We start from the raw sequence: 12,785 nt of genomic DNA, 5'->3' as shown, positions 1-12,785 counted from the left end.
TGATGTCAACTCTCATCTGTCCTAATAACGACAAATGCTGCAACGACGAGCCCTGAGGCGCAATGGTGATGTGACGGTGGTTGTTCACTGTCCACCTCAGTGGGTCCACAAAGGCCAATGGAGACGTGCAAACAGGGATTAACCCTCGCACGACCAGGCCATTTCTCATAACACGAACGACCAGGGGGGGGGGTTGTTACGACCCCCCCCCTGGCGTTTCGAAACGGAAGGTCGTAGAGCTTAGCGGAAAAAACCAACGGATTGCTCTCAACGAGATCTCGCAATTGGTGGTATATTTTTTGGTCCTAGGTCAACATTTGACCTACTTTTGACCGGTCAAAGGTCAAATTTTCGGAAAAATAGACTTTTTCAACTTTCGGCGGCGATTGCGGCAAAACGGTAAGAGATATCGACTTTAAACCTTCACTATCGTGTTCCTTAATCAATTCTCTATCGTTTGGTATGTATTTCGTTTCCCTAGCTCTAAAAATGGCGCGTTGGGAGCGCCGGAAGTCGGCAAGGTCACAGTCGGCGGCAGAAATTCGAAAAATCAAAATTTAAATTTTTGAAATCTGATTGTATTTTTGGATTTGGGAGGTCCATTTGCTCCCTATAGAAGCTAATATTGCTGCATATTCCCATTGAGGTGACAAGAATTAGCAAAATAGTGGTTCGGGCGCTTTTCAAAAATAGTACCGGACGCTGTTCCTCTTGTGACGTCATAGCTCCGTGACCTGACCTGACCCGGTCAAATTTCTTATACCATATGATAGCCAATACTTGCCCCAACATGCATGGGAAGTTTCATCACGATCCATCAACCGATGTCCGTACCACCGGCAGGAAACCTCGGGCGTTGGCACTCATTTGTGAAAATCCGGCCGGAGGCTGTACCTCTTATGACGTCATAACTCCGTGACCTGACATGACCCGATCAATTTTTTTCGGCAAAAGATGGGCAAAGGTTGCCCCAGAGGGTATTGAAAATTTCAGCCCGCTACGACAAGCCGTTTAGCGTGCACTTCGAAAAAACCTCAGGGGGGTTGATACAACCCCCCCCCTAGGCGTTCTAGGGTTAATACAAGGCCAACAAATAACAATGTACCAACGTTCGACAATTAACGGTGTACTTTTCAGAGTCTCAAGAGTAAAGCCTGTATTTTTAATTTAAATGATGGCAAATATTTCGACCCCCATTGAGGAGCCTTTTTCAATGCGAAATTACATGGAAAAGTAAGCGATGCAGACTACAGGCTTTACTCTTGAGACTCTGAAAAGTATACCATTAATTTATCAACCTGAGTAAAAGTAGGTATATAAGATGACTTAGTCCCACTTAATGTTCAACAATGTGACAACATTGTTGTCAACAATGTACGGGGACCCGCAGTTGCTACTATACAGCGACCCTGAGTAAATTGTCCCAGCACCCTCACAGGGAACAACGATAAGCTGTCAGAGGACACGCACAGAAAACCTCAGCTCTTGTACAGGGACCGGCAGTCGATATCAATGTTATCGGTTGTTACTGGACATGACAGACGGCTAGAGTTGGGGTTCGTGTACACTGTACAGTATAGCAACTGCGGGTCCCCGTACCAGGATATGGTACAGACATAGACTACTGTATTACAGAATAAAGTACTCTATGGTGCAAAATATGGCTTTTCATGTCAGCGGCGTACAAACTACATTAACCCGCGCCCGGCTGGGGGTCCTGGATTTCCATGCCCTGCTGGGGGGGGAGGGGGTGTTTGAACACCCCCCCCCCTCCTAACTCGGCTCCTGGGCCACGTAGCGATACGCGGAAGGCGGCGTTCGAAAGAGCGCCAAAAATAATGACGAAATCACTTCAGTCACTTTTTGGTCAGGTCAAAGGTCAGGTCACCAGAGGTTCTTGAAGGCAAAATTTCGCCGATTTTCAGGTCGAATGTCGACAGTTTCCAGGAAGCCAACGCATAACTCGGGAACCAATAGAGCTACAGCGCCGCGGAAAAGCGCATTCGATAGCCCAACCCTATTAGTGGCAGGGGGGGGGGGGGGTGTTTTCATCCACCCCTCAGGTTTTTCGGGAATATCTCCAAAACCGCTGAAGCTACGATGCTGAAATTTTCTGACTTTTCCTAAAACTAAATTGGGCACATTCCCTGAAAATTTCAAGCTCATAACTTTACCAGGGGCGGCTCCAGAGCACTGGAAATTGGGGGGTCCTATTCGTGAAGCGAGTCATTTGGGCGAAGATCACGATGCTGATGTATTATAACTGTATGCACCAGTTTTACGAACAGTGAATGAAAGGTATCATGTGATCAGGGTTGTGCTTGACTCATGAGTCGAGTCAGAAATTTGACTCAACTCTGACTCAAATGAGTCAGATTTGAGTCGGGTCGGATAAAATGTTGAGCTGTTGAGTTGAGTCAGAGTTGAGTCAGACAAAAATATTAAAGGGACTATCCCACCTTTAACATGGGGTTTATATATATATATATATATATATATATATATATATATATATATATATATATATATATATATATATATATATATATATATATATATATATATATATATATATATATATATATATATATATATATATATATATATATATATATATATATATATATATATATATATATATATATATATATATATATATATATATATATATATATATATATATATATATATGGCAATGCTCATTAAATGATAAAGCAGCTTTTCCGTTTATAAGCTTACGGCTTATGGACTCTAGTGCCCTTATAGCTTTCTTATTGCTTTCAACATGTTCAAAGGTATATATGTTACGGGTCATATGCTAACTTGGGCAGTATGCAAACTGCCCGGGCAGTATGCATACTACCCAACAGCCCGGGCAGTATGCATACCGCCCGGGTAGTATGCATACTACCCGACCCCTTGGGCAGTATGCATACCGCCCGGGCAGTATGCATACCTCCCGGGTAGTATGCATACCACCCACCTTTCTTCTCACGGGCAAGATGTTTACTCGGGCAGTATGTTGACTACACTTCGTGAGGCTTGTTAATGCATTAACTCGCGTATATATGTGAATGACAAACGTTTTAAACTTCCGGGTGGGGGGGGGACATTTTTTGTCCCCCTTAGTGTTTTTCGATATATCTCCAGAATTCCGCTGCGCCGATTGCCACCAAACTTTCAGTACCCTCCCGGGATCGTAGCTATTACACATTGTGACTAAAAATTTTTCCCAAGGCTATGATAGGTTGGCCGCTAGTGACGTCGGAGTGACGTCATTTCTGCCATTTTCGACCCAAAAAGGGTTTCGCAGGAAGAGCTGTCAGGCCTACAGCTTTATAGATACAGAAAATGTTTAAGAATAGGTATAAAAGGTGTCGAATTAGAGGGCTACAAAACTGCTATTTCGGATTGTTTTAAATTTTTAGATTTTGACCCCCCCCCCCCAAATCAAAAAAGTAATTTTTTTAATATAATAGGCAAAAAATCCAAAAAGTTTTTTATGAATTTCGAAAAAAACGGAAAATATGTGATAGTCCCTACCGCCTTCTATCCACATACCAAATTTGAGATTGATTCCTCTTTTTTGGCAAAGTTATAGCGAAAAAAGAACTGTTCAAAATTGATGACGTCAAATTTTGTCGTCGTCGTTTCATTTTACTCTGTTCACGCTTCACAATGACAATGACTTGTTGGCCACTGGTTATTCAACAATGGATTTGGGAAAAAGTAATTTCAACACTTTATTCCAATCCTCATTCCATCCTACGATCGATCAATCACGTTTGAAGACAAAAATTCTTCTCGGTCGATCTATTGTTATCTAGAGAGCCATTTATATTCTTAATGTGGACATGGATTACACAACTTTAAGTCGGAAAGCGGGCAGTATGCAAACTGCCCAAGCTTTTGGGCGGTATGCATACTGCCCAAGGGGTCGGGTAGTATGCATACTACCCGGGCGGTATGCATACTGCCCGGGCTGTTGGGTAGTATGCATACTGCCCGGGTAGTTTGCATACTGCCCAAGTTAGCATATGACCCGTAACATATATATATATATATATATATATATATATATATATATATATATATATATATATATATATATATATATATATATATATATATATATATATATATATATATATATATATATATATAAGCTTTTCCTTCCCCCCCCGCGCTTATCAACTTAGGCCTGGCCCTGCTGCCGGATTCCCCCCCCCCCAACAACTTTTTTATCTGAGTCAATTTTGAGTCAACACACTTGACTCAACAAAAAAATGAGTCAAGTTTGAGTCAACTCATATTTTAATTGAGCCGCTTGAGTCATGAGTCGAGTCAAGGGAAAAAATCAGCTCCTAGTTTGAGTCAGAGTTGAGTCAGGGCTTTCTGAAGTTGAATGATGAGTCGAGTCGGCAAATTTTTTTGAGTCGAGCACAACCCTGCATGTGATAGCATATACAAAGTTATTGTGCATCTTCTTTTGACACGTTTTTGCTATAATAGGCGGATCCAGGCGTCCAAAAAGGGGGGTTATGTTTTACCTCCCAACATAGGTGCTCTGACACCGCCTATGCATGACCAATACAATTGTAGTCGTTCTCTCATAAGAAAATTGTAACATAACAAGACCATTACCACCCTTTTTGGAAACAGTACCTACCAACAAAAACCTTATTTACTATACTTTTTGTGTACCCCCAATCTCAATGATCTGTATCCGCCTATGATTTTTGAAAATGCATATTTTTAGGATCCATGTGAATTCCTGGTTCATTCTCTATCGATCGGCAAAAGTTGCGTTAAGATTGGTTCAGAAACCTGGCCGTGATAAACAGTCTAAAATGTATCTGCAATTTGCCCGTTTTTACCCCCCCCCCTCTACCCCCCTATTGACATTTTTTAATTTTTATTTTTTTAGAAATGTAGATCACGTTGAGCGAAATCGAATGCCGTTTGAATTTTGAAAATCGGCCCGTTAGATCTCGAGATATCAAGGGGGGTTGTAACAGCCCCCCTGCCACTAATAGGGGTAGCCAGGAGCCTGCCACTAATAGGGTTAACGCCCTTTCTGGACAATTCTCTCAGATTTGACCTAACGTCAACGGTTTTGCCTGCAGGGGGCAAAAACTGCATAAATAGCCGTTTTTTTCGGAAACAGTTTTTCTGCAATAACTTTTGACCCAAGCCTTGTACGAGCATTCTTTTACCGGCATCGTGTTACTCTCGTCAAGATGCATCGAATTAACTATAATTTGAACTTGAAAGGTCAACTTGAAAATTTGACCTCAGGTCAAGGTCATGACCTGACCGGAAAGGGTCATGTTGCATATCAGTCGATCCGTATCGTCGAGCTGAACACATCTAAAGCGATTTCACCGCTCTAGCATGCCTCTATCAAAAGTTATTTGCGAAAAACTGTTAGACACCATTCGTGACCTGAGATGACCTCAGGGGCATAAATAGGGGCCACGGACACCATTTCTATCTTCAGTGTTCAGTGTGTTCAACCACTTGTAATTCAGTGTTTGGGAGTGTTTATAATGTCTTTCGTCTAAAAGAGGCGCATTTCAATTTTCTCTCATTGACTTATAATGGGGAGGTCGCAAAATTGACCTGACCTTAGGTCACCGATATCAAAATTCCAAGATAAACATTTTATAGATACTGTTACCCTTATCAATCGGCGCTGAGTTTCAAAGCGATCGGTCACTCGGTGTAGCTATGGCTGACATTGCAACTTTTTATGAGGTGAGGTCACTTCAAGTGACCTGGTGACCTGACCTTGAATGACATTGGTCTGAAATTTTCACAACCTGTGTAGAATTGATGTATGATAAGGTGTACCAAAAACGGCGGCGCGGAGCGCCCCCGTTTTTTGAGATCTTCGCGAAAAACCACATGGGTGGTGTTCAGACACCCCCCCCCCCCAGCAGGGCGCGGGTTAACAACCCGCGCCCCGTAGGGCTACCGGCGGACCCTACCACCCGTAGGGGGGGGGGGGCCGTTTCGGACCCCCTTAAGATCTCGGAAAGTTACCGGCCGATTTTCAAAATTCAAACGACGTTCGATAGCCCCACCCGGGAACTACCTTGTGACCAAATTTCATTGACCTAGGTCAAACCGATGACGTCACAGGTCAGGTCAAAGGTCAGATTTTCACCGTTCACAGGCATTTCAAGAAATGTGTTGTGAAATCGAGTAAATTGGTAATTTATTGAAAACCATCGATGGTACATTGTTCGTCAAACACATACCTTGCTATCTGAGGTCACTGATACCAGGTCAGGTCACAGCGAGGTCAGGTCACCGGGGGTCACATTATGAAAGTGTCGTGTGATACATGTTTGTTGGTCCATTTTACATGACAAATGCGATTATGTGGGTTAGGCAGCCTTTGGGGCCAGCCTAGGTCACGTTTTGATGAAGGTCAGGTCAAGGTTAGGTCAAATTTCAAAGTTGATATTTTTGCATAAAATGGGTACCTATCGATTCGATGCAGCTCGTCACGGGGAGTCTAATGGTGGTCTTTGTTTTGCTCTACGAGGTCTAGAATTGACAAAAATTGAGTTTGAAAATTTGACGTCATCATTTTTGAACAGTTTTTTCGCTATAACTTGGCCAAAAAACGAGGTATCGATCTGAAGTTTGGTAGGGTAGCCTGGGGCAAGACGCCCCAGATAATTTATTTTGCTACATAAATTTTGTCCCACATCACCTGGAAGGCTAAATTTGTGCTCAATGCGTTCTTTGGACATTTTACTTCAAATTGCACCCCTCAAATTGATCCACTTATGATCGGACTCCAAGCTAGGAAGTGATTTGTGAAGCAACTGCAAATGGGGCATTTTGCCCCAACCCCAGGGCAAAACGCCCCACGGCCTGGGGCAAGTAGCCCCATACTTTATATTAAAGATTTAACATGGTAGTTGGCTAAATCTTATGTGGGAGGTCCGTTAGACCTCTGGAGGCACGGCACTGAAGTTAGCACATTCCATCCTGTCAGGTGCTCAGCTATGACACTATTGTATGAGCAGGTTTTTCACCTACCTCATAAGACCAAATAATAAATTATTGCAATGCAAATGTAAACAAAATACTTCCTTTGCCATCCAGTTGCTGAGAAAAATACACATAAAGGCATAGAAACTTACTGTTCGCCAGCTACCGAACATTAGAAAGTGGGTAGCCCGAACAACACACGAGGTAAAACGCCCCAGGGGCTTTTTGCCCCGCGACCTACTGGGGCGTTTTACCCCATCACGTAGTTCGGTCAGAGAACAAGGCCTTGCACTCCAGCAAGACATAATTTAACACGAACCAACCCGGCATGATAAGCGTTAGACAATAGTTGTTTAAAAAAACATAAAAGTCGTTAACCTAATGTGGACCATAAAAGAACGCCATGATACATAATCTGACAACAAAACATAAAAATCACTCAAAAAACACATTTTTGGCTATATCTCCCGAAAGAGTCATCACAATTTCTTTCCAGTCTGCTCATATAATGATCATATAGTGCACGTTTTATAGAAGAGATGATGTTTCCCTAGAACCCTGCCAGTTCCGAGAAACATCGGTGAGGCGTTTTACCTCGGCGGGGCGACTTGCCCCGGTCTACCCTATGTAGATAGAAGACGGTAGGACGTAGGTACTATCACATATATTCCGTTTTTTTTCGAAACTCAAAAAACTTTTTGGATTTTTTGGCTAATATATAAAAAAAATGCATTTTTGATTTTTGGGGTCAAAACTCAAAAATGTCAAAAATCCGAGATAGCAGTTTTGTAGCCCTGTCAATTCTACACCTTTTATGTCTCGATCATTTTTCTGTATCTTCAAAGCTGTAGGCCTGACAGGTCTTCTCGCGAAGGTCTTTTTTCGGTCGAAAATGGCAGAACATGACGTCATTCTGACGTCATTTGTGGCCAACCTATCATAGCCTCTGGAAAAATTGTTGGTCACAATGTGTAAAATTGATGCCCGGAGGGGTCCTGAAAGTTTGGTGGCGATATCTCCAGCCGTTTAGGAGATATCGACCGAAAAGGACAGGGGGGGGGGGGCGTTTCGCCCCCCCCCCCCTACGGGGCGCGGGTTTTAAGACGGCAGAGGCGCAGTTGCCACCCAGTTGACAGGAGGTGCCCGGCATACAAGGGAGGGCCACAGAGGGTAACTCTAAACGATAATCTTTTCCAAATTCAAAAAGCCTCTTCTCCTTACTGTGATTGCGGGAGCCCAAAAGAGACCGTAGCACATTTCGTACTAAATTGTCCCCATTTCAACATGCTGCGGTCTGAACTCTTTCGTCAAATCTCTTACATAACTTCTAAGTTCCAGCAAGCAAACAACTCAAAGAAGCTTGACATTCTTCTCAGTGGCACCGATCTAAGTTTGAAAGACGGCATCCAAATAGCTTCTCTTTTTCAAAATTTCCTTATCAATACAAAACGATTCCACCTAACTGCGCCCAGCGGCGGACGACGGACCGGGCGGTGTGTGGCGCCCCCTGGGGGCGGCAGGCTATGAGTGACCCGGTGGGCGGGTGACGGGTGTGGTGCGCCGCGGCGGCGGTTTGGCATTGTAAAGTGTCATTTTATTTCGTTGTTTATGTTGCATTCATGTTATTGGCTATCGTTTCTGCAGAGAGGTGCTTTAATTTAAGAATTTTATTCTTTTGCACCAATCTGATTATGCGTTTGTATCCTGTGTTCTGCTTCTATTCTTGAAAAATAAATGTATTGTATTGTAATTTGTATTGTAGGGCGCTGGGGCCTATTGGAGGGTAGATAAGCGCCCACGGCGGAGCAAGCAAACGCCACCGTCCGTCGAAACGAAGAAACTGCGGGAGAGCTGGAACACACGCAAAAGGAGCTGGCGGAGGTCGAGGCCGCACCAGCCAAATCCTACCGGATACCGAGGTATCAAGGTATACGGCCCTCAAGTTGACGGATAAATATCCTTATAGAGCAGGACGCAAACACAAGCCTTTCTTGGATATGCTGTTGCAGTGTTGCCTGTTAGCATATATAAACGATAGGTATTGACATACCTAATGATTAAGCATTCAAGGCACAAACCACTGACCATCCAGTATCAACATCCCCACAATTCCCCCCCCCCCCCCAGAACTGCATAAACATAACGGGCGGGGTTCCGTTCGCGTGTGTAGCCCTGGTCCGTTATATGTCCGTGAAGGGGCAAATTTTTTAGCGACGAAATCCGATTACGTTCAAAGTGGCCATCAACTTGAATGGACCACGAGGATCACGAAAATCACATCGATTTCGCTGTTGACCTTGACCTTCAACGTCAAAAATTGACCTTGACCTTCAGTGTCAGTCAAGGTCGAGAAATCAAGGACGAGAAACCGCAAAAGTGTCACAAGATGTCACACGGCCGTTTTTTTTCTTCTTTTCTTGCATCGAGATGTAGTCCATGCAAAGTTTCAGCCTAATGTTGAAAACCATTCCTGAAAGGTTAAACTTAACCCGCGCACCGACGGGGGGGGGGGCGGATATCCGCCCCCCCTGGGGTTTTTCGCGAATAGCGGGAAAACCGCGGCGCGTAGCGCCGCGAAATTTAGTATCACTATTCCCTTATCAATTTTACACATGGTGTGCAAGTTTGAACCTCCTACCTTTCAAGGTCAGGTCACCAGGTCACTTTGAATGACCCAACCTCAAGTCACTTTTTTGCAACTTTGTCACCATGCCAGAGCTACAGTAGATGTCGGAGGCCTTTGAAAGTCGCAGGATGTTATTAGGTCATTAGTAGCTACAATTTGTATATCTCGGAATTTTGATATCGGTGACCTAAGGTCAGGTCAATTTCGCGACCTCCCCATTATAAGTCAATGGGGGAAAAATCAACTCCCTGTTTTTACCACTAAAACGGGTCGGAATGGCCCCATATACCATACATGACTTCATATACGATCAACCTTCACTACCTTGAGGTCTGTTTTGCTGTTGGGCAGCTGTGAGGTCATGTGACGTCATCAAAGGTCACCAAAGGTTTTTGGCCAATAACTCCGTACAGGAACAAGATACAGACGCGTGGATGGTCTCATTGTGTTCAGCTCGTCAAGACGCATCGAATGATATACATGATGACCTCGAGGTCACGTGACCTGAGGTCAACCTTTGACCTTGACCTTTCGAGGTCAACATATATATCATTCGATGCGGATTGACGAGAGGATCACGATGATGCCCTTAGTTTGTTCCTATCTTGACTAATTCGAAAGTTATTCGAGAAAAACTCTCTCCATATTTAGCGCCGCCATTTTGACTTTTTCGACCCCTGTGACGTCATCTTTGACCTGACCTGAAAATGACCTTAGTAAAAATTGTAGATCTTGACCGTGCGTATCCGATGCCGTTTACCGCTTGTCGCTATCTTGCTTCGTTCTCGAGATCTCAGGGGGGGGCGGTCATCCGCCCCCCCCCCCCGTCGGTACTAAGTTGGCGCAGACCCCCGTCGGTGCGCGGGTTAAAGGAAGACTGCCACCTTCAAAAAGTTTTCTCAGATCGGCCTATGATTTATTCCCTGGACAAAACAAAATTTTAGAATTCACCTGACAAAGTATCATCACGTGAATCGCGAAAAAAATTGTCGATTATCATACAATTATCAATCGGTTAATGTCTAGCGACAATGTTTACACATCACTAGACTTCAAGGTCATAAGATTATTACATTTTATTTGAAAAAGTAAGGTATTTTATGATTTACTACTATATGATTTCATAAGAAATTGGCCATGTTTAATTTATTTTGCATTTAAGTTCGTAAAACATTTAAAAATCATGGCTCATTTGGAATGGGTCTGCCGCCCATGTTAAACCCCATTTCCCACACTTTTTTGGAAAAAATGAACTACTGAATATATAGGTTTAACTTTTATTTTGACACTCCAAGTCTGATCTCGAAACAATCAAAGTTTTGACATATATTTACCAAAAGATAAGAAAATTCGTGTTTCAAAGTTATCGATAAACAGTAGAGATGTCGGTTTTCTTGGACTAAAAAATGGCATCAAACTGAAGTCTGAACTTTGGTCTCCGATTTCTCGCAAACGGGTTCGAATTTCGGAAAACCGACTTCAGTCTGGGACATAGGTGGCTCAGCTCTAGTGAAAACCGTTTTGTGGAAAAAAAGGTGGCAGTCTACCTTTAAGGTAAAAACGAAGTCAAATTACGGGAAACCGCAAAATGCTTCTATATATTTGTACGCCTGTCGCCTTACCTCGATAAAAATGGTTTTCCAAGTGCGGTGACAGCTTCCCATGGGCTACATTTTGGCGCTAGCGTTTAAAAAATCGGACAATATCTGCTGGCACTTTTGCGCTTTCCCCTCCTTTAACCTTGACTTTGACCTGAATGAAGGTCATTGTAACGGAGTAGCTGCGAGTTTCATGATCCTCGTCGTCCAATTAATTTGATTCGCAATTTTGAACGAAATGAGATCTCGTCGCAAAAACAAAAGAATCATTTTGCGTCCTTCGACGGCACAAGGGGGGTAGGTAGGAATATACCTACTGCCTGGGGGGGGGGGGTAGTGCGACCCTCCCCCCTCGCGCTTGGCCCCTGATTGTGATCGAGCTAGAGCTTCGCGGAAAAAACGAGCGTGTTGCACAAGACGAGAGGAAGCCGATGATGTTCAATGACCTGATCTGACCTTCAAGTGACCTTGACATCCACCCTAATGCATTGGAGCAACATCAAAGCACATGTTTGAACGTTTGAAATTGAAACCACGAAAAGACTGCAAACACGCAAAGACTGCAAACACAAAAGACTGCAAACACGCGAGCCGACGTCGCCGAATCGCGATTCCGGCCGAACATGGTCTCGAAAAGTAGGTCACAGGTCAAAGGTCATTTGGGTCAGGGTCATGAAATTTTAAGGGTAGGTGTAAAATTAATCGACGCGAGGGTACTGAAAGATTCGTCGCGATCGGCCGCTTTTTACGTGAGCTATTCGCGAAAAGCTTTGGGGGGTGCATCACCCCCCCCCCCCCCCTGTGTCGGCGAGGGCTAGCGTCGACGGACCATTGCGCTTTCTATTCTGGTGACCCTCGATCAGGACTGACCTGGCTGCTGAGCATGATTGATGGCCCAGCGACTAGCAAGACCACGGCACCTTCAACTCCAGGCTCTAACTGGAACTGACGATAGTCTCCATCGTCTTCTGGCGTCTCCATCGTCTTCTGGCGTTCATCAAGACAAGTCGGGCACATCAACATTGCCAGGCTGCTGAGGCGCCACATCCCCGGGGCCGGATAGAAGACATCCTGCCGCTGCGCCTAGTTTCACGACGCAGGCAGCCAGGCGGATTACCTGGCATTCACCATTGCGTCTATGCATCAATTGGCCATAAAGACACTGGCACACAGCACAACACCCAGTTCAATTTCCAATAAGAGTATGTCTCTGTCTAGCAAAAGAGAGAACCACCCGACGCACCCGACCTAGCACCCAATCACACTCTCGTCTCTCCCGCTTCCCGCGCGGGCTGGCGTAAACAAAAAGATCGCAGCGCTCGGATCAAGGTTGTTGGTAAAGTATATCTAAATCCTTTTGAAATTAGACCTATTCAAATGACGTCATGGCAGTTCCGATTTAGATTTAGTTCGCTAGATCTCAAATATGTATGTAGAGGAAACGAGCACAGGAACTATTCAAATGACTGGTAAAACGTGTGTGAACCACAGTGTATTTAAATGTTTGCTTTCGCATAGGTGTAGAAGGAACTGGAAGGAACCTAGTAGATTTG

The sequence above is a fragment of the Amphibalanus amphitrite genome, unplaced genomic scaffold (assembly GCF_019059575.1).
Source record: "Amphibalanus amphitrite isolate SeventyFive unplaced genomic scaffold, NRLGWU_Aamphi_draft 000074F_arrow, whole genome shotgun sequence".
In the NCBI taxonomy this organism is placed as follows: Eukaryota; Metazoa; Arthropoda; class Thecostraca; order Balanomorpha; family Balanidae; genus Amphibalanus; species Amphibalanus amphitrite.
The sequence above is the reverse complement of the archived record's forward strand: the minus strand, read 5'-3'. Positions refer to the sequence as shown.